We start from the raw sequence: 16,883 nt of genomic DNA, 5'->3' as shown, positions 1-16,883 counted from the left end.
GGCTACAAAATATCAAATTTCAAGCCTTCTCTATTTTAAGAAGTGCTCCCTTGAACTCCTGAGTCTATCTTAGCCATCCTGCTGCTACCCAGCAACAGAAGGCGGAGGCAGAGGAGCCTCTCATTTGGACCTAAGTCAGGCTGTGGACCGTGCCAGGTGGGTCAGGTGTTTCGCCTCAAAGTGGGCAATCCTCAACCACTTCTGTCCTATGTGTGGATGAAAGAGAGGGCTGCCGGAAGACAATGATAAGGTCTGGTTTTATTTTCTGGACATTTCCAAAGTGGTCTGAGGTTTCCAATGTACAGGATGAGAACACACACACACACACACACACACACACACACACACACACACTTGGAGATAAAGTAGAATGGATGCATCAGTGCTGTGATACAGTCTCAGAACCTTGGACGGAGGCTGCTCCTTTTACTCTCTGAGCAAACAAGTAGGCAGCCATCATCAATGCTATCAATGCTATGAAAAGTACCTGCTTTGCTCCGGTGGTTTAATTTCATCCTACAGAAGTCTCATGAGAACCCCAGGAGGCAAACTCTATTACCATTGGTCATTTTGTAGGTTAAAAAAAAAAATTGAGGATAAGACCAATTAGCATTAAGTGACTTACTGTGCTGTGTGTAAGTTGTTTGAAAGGGCTCCTGACACGATAGGTCACTGATGCCAACTATATCAGTATGTTTCTTACTCCTGTTAATATAGCTTGCATTTGATCACACAAGAAGGTGACACAGCAGATTTTAACATCAGAACTCTGATTCTAGGTAGAAATGTTTTATCCTAAAAATATAGGTTCATCTACTCCTTGTTCTTGCTGCTTCTAATCATCCTTGGGGAACTAAAATTAATGCTATTTTTCACAAACATTTTGACTTCTCAATGAGTGGTAAAGCATCCTAATTTTTTGAAGCTTAACTTTGTCGTTAAGCTATTTTAATTTTAGTTTCCTTGGAGTTTATTAAGGTGGGATATCAACTCTCATGCTGCTGTATTCAGTACTGAAGGAACCTGTTTGTCATTCATACTTCTGAAATTAGAGAGTTCAGTAGGAAAACCTATTAACCGGCCATGATTCTATCACAGAATGGATTGTCCTAGAGATATATAAACAGAAACAAATTCCATATTTTGTCAGCACCTACCTCTTGTTCTCCTACTGGGGTTACTATCTTTCAGTACCCAACTTTGTTATATTAAATGTCACTTCCTTGAGGGTCCCTACCCTAATCCCCACCCAACACAGGGTTAGGTGCTTCTGTGAAATATTCTTGTTGGAGCATATGTTTTCATAATGGGCCATATTATAGTAGGAATTAAGCCCTTCCTAACTGTTAATCCCTTTTAAATGTCTGCTTCCTTTTTGCTAGACCAAAACCTACAAAAACATGGACTGTATCTTACCCAGCTTGTACTGTAAGGACCTTGCCCAGCTTCCAAAATCTAGCTGACGTCAACACATATTTCTTTAAATGTGTAAATAAATATACTTGTCATGGTTAAATACATATGCATACTTTTCTCGTGGACTCCATTCTGCTCAAGGCAAAATTCTACTCAAACTAAAACTTCTGCCCAGCATCTGAAAGGCAAGCAGAAGGCTTCTTAAGAGTTGTCAGATAAAGCACAGAATGACCAGTTTAATTCAAATTTCAAATAGTATACAATCATTTAATATACATTTATCCTAGATACTATCTAATCGTTATTCATTGTTTTTTTTTTTTGGAGCTGGGGACCGAACCCAGGGCCTTGCGCTTGCTAGGCAAGCGCTCTACCACTGAGCTAAATCCCCAACACCAAAAAACCAGGAAATACTTTTTTTTTCTTTTTTTTTTTTTTCCGGGGCTGGGGACTGAACCCAGGACCTTGCACTTCCTAGTCAAGCGCTCTACCACTGAGCCAAATCCCCAACCCCGTTATTCATTGTTTTAATTGCACATTTCTTGGCTATTCTTTATCTTTATTTTGTTAAGCCTGGGAACAAAGCAAAAGAGGAAGTACGGAAGGACAACATGAAACTCAGGTTTGATGAGACGTAAATCGATCAGTCCACTAGATGAGGAGCTCTGATTTAGCTTTTGTACCTACGTCATTGATCCTTCACTTAACGAAACAGCCACTGCACCCTTTGATTTTATTAGCAGTTTTGAGACAATCTTCCTGCATGAAACTTAACTGCGAAACCCACTATTCTGGGAACAAAAATATAGGTTACCATCCGCAGATAAAATAAATAAATGAAACTTCAGAAGTAAGGCGGCGGACGTAGAAGACTGAACTCTTTGATAAGTAGAGTCAGGAAATTCTTACTCCTGTCTCCTCCACCCACTGTCTGTCATCTCTCATCCCACCCCGAGGGTGTCAAGTACAAGCCTGCTGCCAAGACACAAACACGTTGTGAGGCAAACAATCAATATATCTTAAGTTCCGGTAAGTGTCTTCACCCATAAAGGGAATGTTACACTAAAAAGAAGAGTGTAAAAATAACTCGGTGATTAATTCCATGACCCTAAAACCAGAGGAAGATGGGGGTCTGCTTTCTTCCATGTTTACCAACATGGACGGCAGAGGGGAAATAAGCCTAGGGCTGTGCTGTGACTATTCTAAGACCTCCAGGTAAGAATGGGATGTCTGGGCTAGAATCTGGACATGACAAACCCTGAGCCTACGTTTCTTATATATTTCACACTCAAGCTATTATTAACAATGCTAAACTCTTTTTTCTCTTTTGATCTAGAAAATTCCACACTTTCATTCTGTGCCAGCTACCTTGCAACCATGCAATGTTTTGCAAGCATCTGACAGGCACCTAGCTGCCCTTGACACTCTTGAAACAGATTCTGAAAAGAGATATTTTTTTTCCTTTCCCTTTTCTAGTAAAGATCATTCTTAGATGGAGCGAACAAAACAGTAAGTCAAAAATGAAAATAATTGATCAAAATATTTTAAATTTTTGAATGTAGCTGTCTTCCGTTTGTAGACATATCAGATTATAGTAAAGATCTCTCTTTTTACATTTTTAAAAGGATGGCAGCTTCGGACTCAATAGTGTTAGTGAGACAATCCCTTAAGCTGTGTCAAAATGCCACTTATCCAAGATGCCACCCAGATTTGAATAATTTAGAGAGAGAGACAAAACGCAGGCAGAAAGACTGAATCATCTTTTGACTCCGGGGGCTTTTGAAGGGCTGCCTCCCGCACCCCCTCCCTCCTTCCTGAAGCTGTGTCCTCTCTGTCAGCAGTGACAAGTGCCAATCAAACCTTTGGTGGTAGAGGGAGGGGCAGCGGAGAAGCCAAGCTTGGGAGGGAGGAGAAACATGAACGGCTGTGGAACAATTGCTCGAGGGAGAGTCCCTATCAGTGTGTGGTCTGGTGGGGAGAGAGGCCTCTTTCCCTTTTCTGGGCTTCTAATCTCTAACTGACTATTTACCTCTTTTTATAAACTCCAATCTCTCGGTTGCACCAAAGGCTGCAAAACAAATCGCCTGTCAGGCAGGATTAAGCCGCTTTGTTGGCAATGATTAGCAGGTTTGCTTGTATTTTTAACATCTTCAGCAACAGCCGACCCCATCAGACAACTCGAGGGAAAGGCTGGTCTTACTTCTGCTAAAGCTAAGGGAATGCTGAGGTAACTCCGGAGAAAGGTCGCGGCGAGGAGGCAGAGTTAGCATGACAAATGACTGTAAAAATATGGACACACCATTGTATTTTACGTTGTCATTTTAAACCATGTCCTCTCCCAGAGAACTGTCCCCTGGAAATATCCTGCAACATGTTCCAAACTCTGGGAAACGTTTATGCCGGTTGCCCTAAAAATTGTATCGCCAAAACGCTCCTTCTGTTCAGCCTCCCAGGTCCAGCTTCCTACAACTTTCTGTTGCCTTCTCTCACCACGCCCACTCTAGCGCTTAACCATAAAGATTAAACTGGTACTGCTCTTTGAAGAACCTGATGGGAAGAAAGAGCTTGCCTTCATCCCCTACCGTCCCTGGTACATGGATTGGCTGGTTTGGGGCATCAGTTTGCCACAAGCTAGAGTCACCAGAGAGGAAGGAGTCTCAGTTGAGGAAATGTCTCCATGAGAGCCAGTGGAAGGTGTTTCTCAATTAGTGATCAATGGAGGAGTGCCCAGCCCACGGTGGGTGGAGCCATCCCTAGAATGGAGGCCCTGGGTTTTATAAGACATCAGCTGAGCAAGCCATGAGGAGCAAGCCAGTAAGCAGCGCCCCTCCATGGCATCCGCACCAGCTCCTGCCTCCAGGTTCCTGCCCTACTGGACTTTCTGTCTTAACTCTCTCCTGTAATGAACAATGACAGTCAAATAAACCCTTTCCTCCCTGACTTCTAGTCGCGGTGTTGCACTGCAGCAATGTAAGACCTGACGAAGTCAGTTCACTTCACGCTGTTCACGGCACACTTCATACTGATCTCCCACAAGCGCTGTTCAAGGCCATCTTCCCTTCTCAGCAACCGTTAGAGAAAGGCATTGGTTTATAACCAGGTGCTTTAGCTCAAGCACTACTCAATTTATGGCCAAAATGGTGTTGAGTGAGGTCATGTGGGCCCGGAAAGGTGCGCGTGATACATTCTTTCTCAAATGTGGTTCATAGCTTCCTATCTTTGATTTTTCTGTTTAATCCAAAGCACATGTGGAAACCTGGAACCTAGAAATGGGCACAGGGGGTGGATACCATAAGGGAGAGAGAATAGTAAAATACAGTCAAAATGACAAATGACTTTATGTGTGTGTGTGTGTGTGTGTGTGTGTGTGCGCACACACACACACACACACACACACACGCACGCACGCACGCGCACATAATTTGAACAGAACTACCCTGCATGGGTGGACAAAGCTGTCCCAAGAAGACACAGGTCATTAGATGAAAATTTCCACACCAGGCATGAGATATATCCTCTCAAGCCATGAGTCAGGGAGGCTCTAGACTATTGTCATCTCTCTTGGTTGTTCACGATGACTGGATATTAAAAGTCTGCTGCTGTAGAACTACTCGCTTTGGGTGAGAAGCCAACTTTGAACTGACCACCGTCTCTCCTTACTGGGTAGCCCCCATGGTGCCAGAAGGTGCCATGCAGGAGGGAAGGGCATGCATGATTGAACCAGCCCCATGCATGCTATAACACTGACCTGCTAGCAAGATGTACTCCCTATACCATAATGGCTTGAAGTCTATGGGGATAATCAACCGATTTCTCATTATGAGACCTGCTTTCATAGGACGTCATGCCAGTACTCAATGACTAGTCAAAAACCCTTGACTCGGGAGGTTGTAAGACCTGGGGTGGGGATTGTTGGGGGAACTACTAGTGTTTCATTGCTAAATGATCGTGTTGCCCAAAATAACTTCTAAATATTTGTTTATATTTATCTGTGGTGCTGTCCAGGTTGGTCTGGGACATTTCACTTTACAGCTGGTAAATACAGACACTAGTTACTGCTCAGAGGGTCCAGGTATGAGGCGCTATGAGTGTCTAACTATGGCAGATCATTTGCATCAACCCCCTACTGTTTGAGTTCAGGGGACTTTGTGGAAGAGGGGCTGGAAAGAATGTAAGATCCAGCCAGTGGGGAGGAGAACTCTGAAGTGCTGACCTCCGGACATGGCATGACCACTGAACACAGGAATCCACAGGAGCCATGGTTACCTGTACATGACCTTCACAAGATCAAGACAGTTAAAATGCCAACATGGATGTGGGCAGTGCCCCAAGCCTCCAATCCCATTGAAGAAGGTAATGGCAGTTTATGGCTGCAGAAGGAGGGGAAATTACTTTCCTCTGAGCTTCTAGGAGGCCGCTCATGCCCCATTGGCTGACCCCATACCATGTGCGTACTGGCAGAACTAACTGGATCCAGGGATTACTAATAACAAAAAGAATTAAAAGGAGGGAGATAATAACAGATTGGTATGATCAATACGCATTATATAAATATGTGGAACTTTCAGAGAATTAAACGAAAAAAATTTAAAAAGCAGTTGTGATGGTTTGCATATGCTTGGCCCAGGGAGTGGCACTATTAGAAGGTGTGGCCTTGTTGGAGGAAGTGTGTCACTGTGGGGTGGACTTGGAGTCCTTCCTCCTAGCTGCCGGAGGATGCCCAGTCTGTTCCTGGCTTCCTTTGGATGAAGATGTAGAACTTAGCTCCTCCTGCACCAGGCCTGCCTGGGTGCTGCCATGCTCCTGCCTTGATGATAATGGACTGAATCTCTGGCCCTGTAAGCCAGCCCCAATTAAATGTTGTCCTTTATAAAACTTACATTGGTCATGGTGTCTGTTCACAACAATAAGACCCTAAAAAAGTAGTTAAGACTAAAATTTGCCATTTCTTGAATGTTTCCAGAAGCCTGTAGGAACCATCTGGATCTGGTGTTCTCTCTGTGGAAAGATTTTAATCTACAGATTCAATGGCTGTGTTGCCATAGAGGGCTCCAATGTTGTATTTATTTTTGAGTCCTCTTGGTGGTCTGCATATTTCTAGAATTATTTTTCTGCTTTTTGTAGGATTCATGGTCTTCCAGTTCCTGCTGTGCTAACACACAAACACGTCCCCTCTTTTGTTCTAATGCTGATGACAATTTTCTACTCTGCCCCCCTCCATGGGTTCCATCAGAACCACAGGTGAGGCCTTTTAACGGAATTCATTTTAACTTGGCTGTTATTTCAGTCACGTGCTTTTTTTTACCTTTCATCCACTTTTTCTTCTTATAATAAACATGTTTCCCTTTTATTTATTTAGGCTTATTACACTGTTCTCTCTATTACTTGCCTTACACACTAGTGCTTAGTTCATTAATAGGAATGGTACACGGTTCTCTTGATGACTGTGTTACACACTTAGTTCATTAGTAACTGATGTGACTTTTACCAGGTACAACCATTCATGGCTACATCCCCATGTTCTTATAAGTACTAGGAGATATATATAGATATAGATATAGATATAGATATAGATATAGATATAGATGATATAGATATAGATATAGATATAGATGATATAGATATAGATATAGATATAGATATAGATATAGATATAGATATAGATATAGATATAGATATAGATAGATATCCTATCTGTGAAGGATTTATATATTAAATATATATATTTAATTGCCACTCTATTTTCTTCTATAATTGATTAAGTAGTTAGATGCATGTTTTAAATTAGAAACTGTATAGAATTTTAAAATCATACTCATTTTTGTTACCACTACTTAATTTCACCATGGTCTGTCACATGCTATTTTTAATGGGTTTTACACTTCAAAGGCCTTCAAAGCTGAGCAGAAAAGACAGACATTGGACCATATCCCCTCTGCCCTCCAATATGTCTAACTTGCCCGGTACCCACGCAGCACCCAGAGTAGTGTAGGCGTTTTGATTGGGGAATCTTCAATGATAGATCAATATCACTGAAAGCCAAGTTTACAAGGGGGTTCACCCTTGATTTTGTATATTCTGTGATCTGTTCAAACTTACGACGCATGCATCCACCATGTGGTAAGACTGGGCCATAGACTCATCCTTACCTCCCTCTACCACAGATGATGACATATATCTTCTTTTAAACTGACTCAAAAACTTTCTCTTCCAAGAATGTAAAGTCATCAGAGTGATACAGCAATCTGTAGATGCCTCCTCTGTGAGGCAGAGATGGTGTTCCATCCATGCCCATTGGACCAGCCTGCCAGTGCCGTTCCCCTACTGTTCTACATTGTATCATTATCGTGAGTGACGCTGTTTAAGGGAGATTTGCTATGCCAATGGTTTCTGGCTTGTGAGCTGTGCCCAGTGAGGAATCAAGAGGACTGTCAAGAACTTTCCTATGTCAGTCATGTTGGACAATGGTTAACAAAACCATACTGCCCAGCACATCCCACACACTTCTGTGTGGACCACAGGATCACAGATCGCAAGTCTCAGTACAGCTCATACTTAGATTTCCAATAAGCCATTCATACAACAATGCTTAAGCCTTAAATTTGTTTTGTCCTCCTGCCTAGCTTACCTCTGTTCGCATTAAGCCCTTCTCACAGACATATTCTACATTCCAGGTACATATAAGTAATCTTTATTCTCCTTTTTAGGGCCCTCCCAGGTCCCTCTTTTCTCTGAGAGTTGATAGCATTTGTTTTATCTCTCCATTGAGAATGGTCATATTTTGCATTTCGTGTGAATTTTTTTGTGTGAATACCTATCTTTCTTCTACCGAATTATTATGTACCTTGAAGTTCCGAAGTCAAGCTCACTCATTCCGCAGTGCTCCCAGAGAAGGGGCTCACTATATAGATGCTGGAAGAATACTTACATTTCTGTGTTCAAATGAAGGAGCATGTGTGGCTTTAACGTCAGTAAGAATCACTTTGAAGAATCACATCTGTCTGCCTGGGTATATAACGAATGTTCTAGATTAGAACAAACTAATTCTGGAGCAAGAACAGATTTCCAGAAATACTCTGACAGCACTACACTTACCGCTATAAAACTAAAGACCTGAATGTTCCGGGATTGTCGTACTAAAACCACTTGTATCGGTTTGACCATTCCGTTCATATCCATGGTAGGCTTTGGCACAGGTCAAGTCTCATTTCCCATGTTGCTGGTTTTGCCTCCACTGTCTCCAGTGTGGTAAGTTAACCTGGTTAAAGGTAAAGACATCAAGAGAGGTGTCTGAGTCAGGGAAAGGGTAAGTTCCAGATCATCATGTGCACATGGACAGTATCTTAGACTGGCAAAACAAGTTAGAGATTACCTCATAGGTGGAATAAAGAAGTATTTCCAGTCAAATGCAAGACCAGTTTGTTTCCCCTGCCAGCATAGACTTTCCAATATCAATAACTGAAATCCACTGCTATTAGGATCTCCTGTTTTCCAAGCACTTAGTCTTTTTTTTTTTCTGTCTATAAACAAATGCAGTCAAGTGTCCCAGTTAGCTGTCACGTTTTAGAAGCCTATCATCTGTTATGTTGATGGAAGGGCTGGTACGTATCCTAAGTGTACAGCTGGCTTTGACTTTGCATGTCAAAATATTATTTTAGTATTGAGGTTCTAAACATGCATGGAGATGATGCATTCCTGGGCTTTTCTAGGTGAATGAATTCTTCAGCTGGAAATCTCATCCTCCCAATGGCTTCAGAGAAACCAAGCTCAGCTCGGGAATGTACTCACTCTAAACTTGACATGCCATCGATTCGCCCCGTCCCTACCCTGGCCAGCGGATCTGCTTCATTTTATCACCTGCAAGAGTCTTCTTCAATGACTGAAGTGTAGAATTGCAGTTGGATGGTGTCTGTGATCGTCTCTGTTCACGAAGCTGCAAACCCAATCATTCTCCCCATTACAGCAGCAGTGGGTGCCTCTCCCTCAGCAGGAATCACAGAGGGTCCTCAATGACCAAGATTTCATTTCTTCCTTAGAATATTTTATATGATTTAGTAGTCAGTGAGATTGGTTCTTCTACAAAGGGATTCCCCTATCATTAGTGAGAATTGCTAAAGTTCAATTGTTTTTTTTTTAAGGAAAAAAGTGGTCTATTACTCTGAATGAACCTGCCTTTTTCTTCTCTTCCTCCCCCCTTTTTCTCTTTTCTTTTCTTTTCTTTTCTTTTCTTTTGCGTGTGTGTGTGTGTGTGTGTGTGTGTGTGTGTGTGTGTGTAGACTTAATTTGAACAGTATTTTCATGCTTTTGTATTGTGGAATTAAGTCACCATCTCATGAAGTTTGCCCTGTACAGAAGAGAAGAAAATCAACTTTTTTTTTTTTTTTGCTTAATCTGTAAAAATTAATCCGCTTAGGGGAAGGATTGTAGATCTGCCAGACCCAGCCACGTGCCCTAGGTTGGGAGTCTGGGGACAAGCCTAATGCCTACGAGGTACAGAGAGGGTACGCTAGTAGCTCTTTCAAGGAGGTGTTAGATGCTTCAAGTTTTAAACCAATACACTTGGTCAGTACTCCTTACGGAGCTTGTCAGCTTGTGAATCAACTATACTGGAGATTAAATTGTGATGCTTTAAATGTCACCCATGTTACCTGACCTGAGAGAAATACTTGTAAGATTACTCTTCACAAAACTCTTTAACCTGAAGTATTAGTTACCCCCTCCCTAATCTAGAACTATCTAGAACTGTGACTGTCAAATGCTCTGTGAAGGTTGTGTATATTTGAAATTGTGTGTATCTGACTGTTGGGGGGTGCTGAGAACAGGCAAAGAAAAGAATTAGCCTAGAGTGACACCATCAGAACAGTAATAAGAGGCCTAGTGAGTCAGAATTCCAGCTGTCATCTACCTCCTGTTCTGCACTATGGAGGTTTCCTAGCTGGATCTTAGCTGCTTGTCTATAGATTAGATACAATATGGAATCCCTAGGTTAGTTTAGAGACCCCTGATAATGGTTATCATGTAGTAAGTGTATAGGTTAGCCTTTACTGCTTAACAATCCAACCAAATAGCATGAAATAAACCATCTTCTATTTCCTCGTGATCCTGATATTTGGCAGTTGAGGTGGGGTTCAGCTTGGCAGTTCTGGTCTTGGCTGGACTTTTCTAGGCATCTGCCAACGGCTCTTCCTGCAGTTGCTGGGATACCTTGGCTCCCTTCATTGCACTCCTCCATCCTTTGCTGATAAATGCAGGCTTGTTCCTCTGGAGGAGACATCTAGGAGAGCAGATGGGAGGAAGGCCTCTTAAAGTCTGGGCCTCATAACTGGTGCAAGATTACCCCTACTGTGTTATACTAGCCAGAGCAATTTAGAAGGAAACCCCACAGATTGAAGCAAAGCGTAAATAGGTGGCACCATCTTAAGAGAAGACATGCAAAGTCAGATGCAAAGAATGTAGACATAGGGAAAACATTTATCATGTCTCTTAATACTGTCAATATACTGCATGAGGCATGTGCTAGACTGCGGACCTAACTATAGGAAGAGTAGACAAAGGCATGAGCCAAACATGAGCACTGCTTGTTCTCATACATAAAATTCAATAGGAATACCCTTGAACCAATTTGTTCATGTATGTCTGCTTGCTTTCACAGCACAATACACGTTGGTAGTTACAACACGGATGAAATGGCCTTCAAAACTTAGCATGCCATCTGGTTGTTTAGACACAGAGATATGCTCCAGAGTTGTGTCCCTGCCAGGGTTGTCTATGGACTGACAGCTTTGGCCTCTCCTGCGCGCTTCCTAGAAATGCAGAAGCTAAGAACCATACCAGCATGGCAACATGTAGTGAGAATTTTGGTTCCTTAAAAAATCCAGTTATGGTATGTGACTATGTTTTTGTTTTTGTTTTAATCCCAGTTGTGGGGAAAGAGGCTGCTTCATAGAGGGTGATTATGATTTGCCTCTTGCACTAGCAGGGGTGCAATTTTTTGCTAGCTGCAGATATTTTAATTCTTGGGATTCTAGAGAGGGTATAAATGGGAGACCCCAAGAGGGCCTGTGGCAGCTGCTATTCCTCCTCCTCCTCCTCCTCCTCCTCCTCCTCCTCCTCCTCCTCCTCCTCCTCCTTCTCCTCCCCCTGCTGCTGCTGCTGCTGCTGCTGCTGCTGCTGCTGCCGGTGGTGGTAGTGGTGGTTCCTGCTGATGTGTTTGCTATTGCTGAATTGCTTGCTGGATTGCTGGATTGCTGGATTTTTGGATTGTTGGATTGCTGGGTTACAGGTTTGCTGAATTGCTGGATTGCTGGATTGCTGGATAATCTGAGGGTGAAGTTTGAATTTGTCCCTAGGAACCTGATACCCCTAATGGGCAGGGAGTAGTCTAAAGAGGTCTATGCTCCCTCTCCCTTCTAATTTCCTTTCTCTTCTACCTAGTGTTGAGGGGTTGGAAGGTTTGAAGGTAAAATAAGGATTGGGAAGGTTGTACATATAAGAACCCAATAAAATAGCTGAGACAAATATGTCAACATGATCCTGAGTCCACTAGGGTAGTTCATGGAGCTTGATAGTGCTAGCCTAGAGAGAAGCTACATGGCTTGCACATAATCTGGAGAGTGTGGGAGGTCAGTGATAAGTAGCGATGAGCGGGCTGGGGATTTAGCTCAGTGGTAGAGCGCTTACCTAGGAAGCGCAAGGCCCTGGGTTCGGTCCCCAGCTCCAAAAAAAAGAACCCAAAAAAAAAAAATATGAAGATAGCAAATAAATTCACAAAACATAGCTTTAAAAAAAAAAAAAAGTAGCGATGAGCTAGGGCCCAGTAAGTATTGTTTATTGTAACAGTCATGATGCCAAGCTGCTTCCAAGCCTATCCCCAGCAGACTCCATGCCCTTGATCCAGGGCTACAGCATGAGTGAAGTCTGCTAAGTTTAGACTGGTCAGAATGAGGCTAAAAGACACTTAATTGTCAAAAATGTGACCTGAAATAAGGCCGTAAGGATCAGCTCTGAAAGCTCACTGAGATCCAAAAGGATGAGAGATCCGAACTCAGGATCACACCTGACACTATAGAAGTGGGCTATGACTGATAGCCAAGATGATGTATAGGATAATGAGAATGGGCCACTAACCGTGTCCCCAAGAATATGGCTGAGTTAGTCCTTGTCCTCATTGTCTTTCTGGAAGTTTAGGGTTTTTTTTTTTTTCAAGTATTTTGGGTGAGAATGGGAACACATGTTAAAGGTTGGGGGTCTTTGAGTCTACGAATAAGCTTTCCACATAACTGGATGAAGAAAAACCATCTATGTGGATTTCTAATGAGAACTGATTGAAATAACTCATAGAAGTTACAGTAGCATCTAGACCATATGGTATTCTAACAACATATTATCCATCGTTTTAGTCACTGTTGCACCTTTGGGGGGGGCGGTTTGTCATTGTCATTGAAGGAAGAACCTAAAGCTGTCAGAATCCCAGGTGCATCTTGGGACTAACCATAACATTTATGTCTTGCCTTTCTCCATTCTCATCAAGATGACTTCCCTTTTACCACTAGTCATCGCCTGCCTCTTCTCTGGGTGCACTTCAGTAGCTCACAATTTGGTTTCAGAATGCCTTTGCCGTGTCTTTCCCAAAAGCATTCCTCAGCTTCTATTCTATCATTAGCTGACAAATTTCCTTCACGGTTCCCACTATGTGAGGTTCTGCTTGTCCATAAGTATTCCTTTAGGCCAGACTTAGCTAGACAGTCTACAGTCGTTTCCCATCTAACTTTGGTTAGCTCTGACTAAGCAACATCATCTCCTTGGGAAAGGATACACAGGGAGCCAGTACTAGAACATAGTCATTTCCATCTTCTCCTGAGCCATGCGGCCTAAGGGAGGAGGCATTAGCGACACAGATACGTAAGACTTACTTTATAGTAAGGGTGGAGAAACAAACTGGAGACAGAGCTCCCAAACTTGTAGCTGGACACTAGATGAAGTCTCCACTTGAAAGAACTATAGAAAGGAATCAGGAAAAGTAAGAAGGAGCTACATTTCTATTTACTACACCTTGGGGGGACCTTCCCCCACATTGAATTTAGGTGTCTCCCTATATTTTCAGTGGTTAATTGCTGTACTAGCAGAGATGTGTGGGCAAGATTTTGGTGTTGTCATTTCCAAGGCTCGTCACCAGTTTCCGATGTGTAAATGTTTGCCCTTTCTCATCTGTCCAAAAGATGGTTCTCTGAAATTATCATATTAAAAATCAAACTTCTACAGTGAAGGTCAAATAGCCCTCACTGCCAAAGGGCAACCCCCAGAAATGGACCAGGAATTGTCTTGCTGCTGATGGGTTCAAACTGGAATGTGGCTCTTTGTATAATAAAGAGCTGATGGCCAGAACTGGGGAGGGAAGTATGAGTTGGGGCTTTTGAACAAGTAGGGACCCAGGCAGCCATGTAGGTGGAGACATGAGAATCAGAAGAGACAAGCAGAAGGACACGGAGGGGAGCTGGGTAGAGCTGGAAGAAGGCAGTTTGAGTCACGTGGAGAGATGGATGGGCGGAGAAGTCAGGATAAATTTAGTTAGCTAAGAGAGTGCCACAGCAAAAAGCTAACAGCTTTTTTTTTTTTTTTGGTTTTTTTTTTTTCGGAGCTGGGGACCGAACCCAGGGCCTTGCGCTTTCTAGGCAAGCGCTCTACCACTGAGCTAAATGCCCAACCCCTAAAAGCTAACAGCTTTAAACTATATAAATGCCTTTGGGTCTTAATTAAACCTCAAGCGGAATAACTACAACTCTACTAAGACATGCAGCCACAAACCACCATGGGATTTCTACCACGTGAAAAACATCCAGTCATGGAAATTCATACCCACAGTTAGCTAATACCACTGTGTAACACAGCACTTACAACAAGAATACTGATCATTATTGCTGTAATAGGAATATCCCTATAATACAATATTCCTATGAAAGTTGACATTTCCTGAGTGTTCTTATTTGTTAGGTGCAAAATATTTAATATGCAAGCCTTCTATAGAACTGACAACGACTTGGCAAGTAGGACAGAAGATCCTTAAAACTTCCACAGACTCTCCGGCTCAGGCATGAAAAATATCTGAACATCCTCCACCCAGAAACCTGAGAAGGCCAGACCCAGCATGAGAACTCGATATAAGCTCTAAACATCTCATAACACCACCATTAATATACAAGCAAACAAAGACAGGCAGGGGAGATATGATGAGAGTTACCATTCAGGCTGTTTGGTTTCAGAGTTTATACACTCTTACCTAGAAGCTTCACAGACTAGAGGAGTTAAAATTGCTCTGTAACCAGTACCAGAGAAATGATGTACCCACAAGACACAACAGTAATGGGATTAGATCTAGATCTAGATTTATATGTATATAAATGACCACAGTCTCCTCTTACTCTTACTCTTTTCCCAGTCTCTACCCACCCCATTCCCCTTGGCCTCGCATGGAGGTCAACCGGTCCTGGGGTAGGAAGTTGCGTTAAGATTCATCTCCTACTAAGGCTAGATGAGGCAACTCAGCAGGAGGAAAGGATCCCAAAAGCAGACAACAGGGTCAGAGAAAGCCTCTACACCCACTGTTCAGAGTCCCACAACTACACAACTGTAACATATGTGCAGAAAACCTAGATCAGTCCCATGTAGCCTCCCTGGTAGTGGATTTAGTCTCTGTGAGCCCCTATGGAACCAGGTTAGTTGATTCTGTTTATTTCCTTGTAGTGGCCTTGACCCTTCTGGCTTCTACAATCCTCCTTCCCCCTCTTCCACAAGACTCCTGAGCTCCATCTAATGTTTAACTGTGGGGCTCTGGATCTCTTCCCATCAGTTGCTAGGTGAAGCCTCACTGACGACGATTGGGCTAGGCACCAATCATGGTATTTTCATTTCATACCATGGCCTGTTATTGTTTCCCTGTCTCAGGCGAGCAGGAACGCTAACGTGTTCCTACTCATAGATTCACCTCAGTGTTATGCCTTTGCAGCATTTACCAAAATGTCTCCATCCAGTACCATGATCACCAAGCCAGTGCTGCATATCTTTGTGGTACAAAAAAAAAATGATTTAGACAAAATGGGAATTTTTTTCATATATCCCCTCCCAAAACTAAGAGCTTTAATATTTCAAACCATGATTAGGGTTTAACATTCTAAATTATTAATATGACTATGAATCAATTGATTAATTCATATTAATATTGAAAGCATTGTAGATCACACATGCAAGTGTCACATGTGCATGTGTGGGTACACACACACACACACATACACACACACACACACACACACACACACACACACACACACATTGCTGAATGGATTTGAGGAGTGAATGGCTACTCAACAAACAGCCCCTGGTGAGTTGCAATGTTCTTAGATCCTTCAGTTGTGAAAAGACTCAGACAAACTAAATATCTAGTATATTTTATGCTAACCTTTACTCTTAAAACACGGTATACTTTTGACTATGAAACTTATAAGCATACTCAGTCTTAAGATTCACCATGCCATTAGGACACCATGAGAAGGAAAAGCATTTTGCTAGGTCACTCTTCTAAGTCCTCCCTGCCTTGTCCCTGGCTTCCTCCCCCTCCCCTCCCCCTCCCCCTCCTCCTACTCCTCTCCCCCTCCCCCTGCCCCCTTCCTCCTCCTCCCCCTCCTCCTCAGCTCCAAGCCACATTAAGGTCCCACTTCATTTATTTAGATCCCTTTTAGCGGGCTAGACACTCACCTAATGGAGCCGGACCCTCTCGCTCAGTCAGTAAACAAATTGAAAGGTAAATACAACCAAACCGATCCAGCACCCACGTCCGGCGGCTGCACCTGCCACTCCGACCATTCTCCGTGGGTAATTTAAAAAATATCTGGCAGGCGTCTCTGTTTACCTTCTGATGGTAGAATGGAAAGAACTCTGAAACCGGTGTGAGGAAATCTGGGTCAGAGCCAGGGCTTTGATCTTGAGGCTAGAATGACCACCGGCTGGTTACTTTCTTCTTTGAGGATCTAGTATTCCTTCCTTTTAAATCGTCAGGTAAGACCACACTGCCACTAGAAAGTCCTTCCAGCCTTAAAATTATATACTGACTTATTTACTATGTATTTGACAGAGACCCCATCGGAGTGTCTGCAGCCCTCTCAGGGTTCGAGGTTAACAGAGCCAACTCAGGACTGAAAAACCTGGGTGCTGAACGCCTTCGTTTTAAGACTATTTGTCAACCTCTTAAAGACCTTTTCAGAAAATATTTCCAGAATTGTCTTGCAGACTCAGTGCGTGTACATATACTTAACTGAATCCTAAGTCACTTGGAAAGCTCTTTAAAGGACAACTGAGAAAAGGAAGTCGTAAGAGATGACGCTTTCCCGGTGAGAAGGTGCATCCCTTTGGCTCTGACAGGTTCCTCGGTTGGCTTCAGCTGGTTCACAAAGCCCACGAATCACAGATGTTCCAAC

At 42.9% G+C, this 16,883-nt stretch overlaps 1 long non-coding RNA gene across 3 annotated transcripts in view; it reads right to left on the bottom strand.

Moving 5' to 3' along the window:
• LOC148004602 (uncharacterized) overlaps nucleotides 1–16,564 on the bottom strand; it is a 38,968-nt gene extending 22,404 nt beyond the window's left edge. For 2 of the 3 annotated variants that reach the window (XR_015624565.1, XR_015624567.1), the window contains exons 1-4: nucleotides 16,165–16,564; nucleotides 9,274–10,690; nucleotides 8,512–8,674; nucleotides 8,345–8,421 (exon numbers count right to left, since the gene is read on the bottom strand). This is a non-coding gene — a long non-coding RNA (uncharacterized LOC148004602). The remainder of the gene's footprint in view (nucleotides 1–8,344; nucleotides 8,422–8,511; nucleotides 8,675–9,273; nucleotides 10,691–16,164) is intronic. The other variant, XR_015624566.1, reaches the window with a different exon arrangement.
• Nucleotides 16,565–16,883: the final 319 nt, after the last annotated feature.

This window comes from Rattus norvegicus, chromosome 7 (genome assembly GCF_021556685.1).
Source record: "Rattus norvegicus strain SHRSP/BbbUtx chromosome 7, alternate assembly SHRSP_T2T, whole genome shotgun sequence".
Lineage (NCBI taxonomy): Eukaryota > Metazoa > Chordata > Mammalia > Rodentia > Muridae > Rattus > Rattus norvegicus.
Note: the sequence above shows the minus strand (reverse complement) of the source record. Positions and strands in the feature narration are given on the sequence as shown.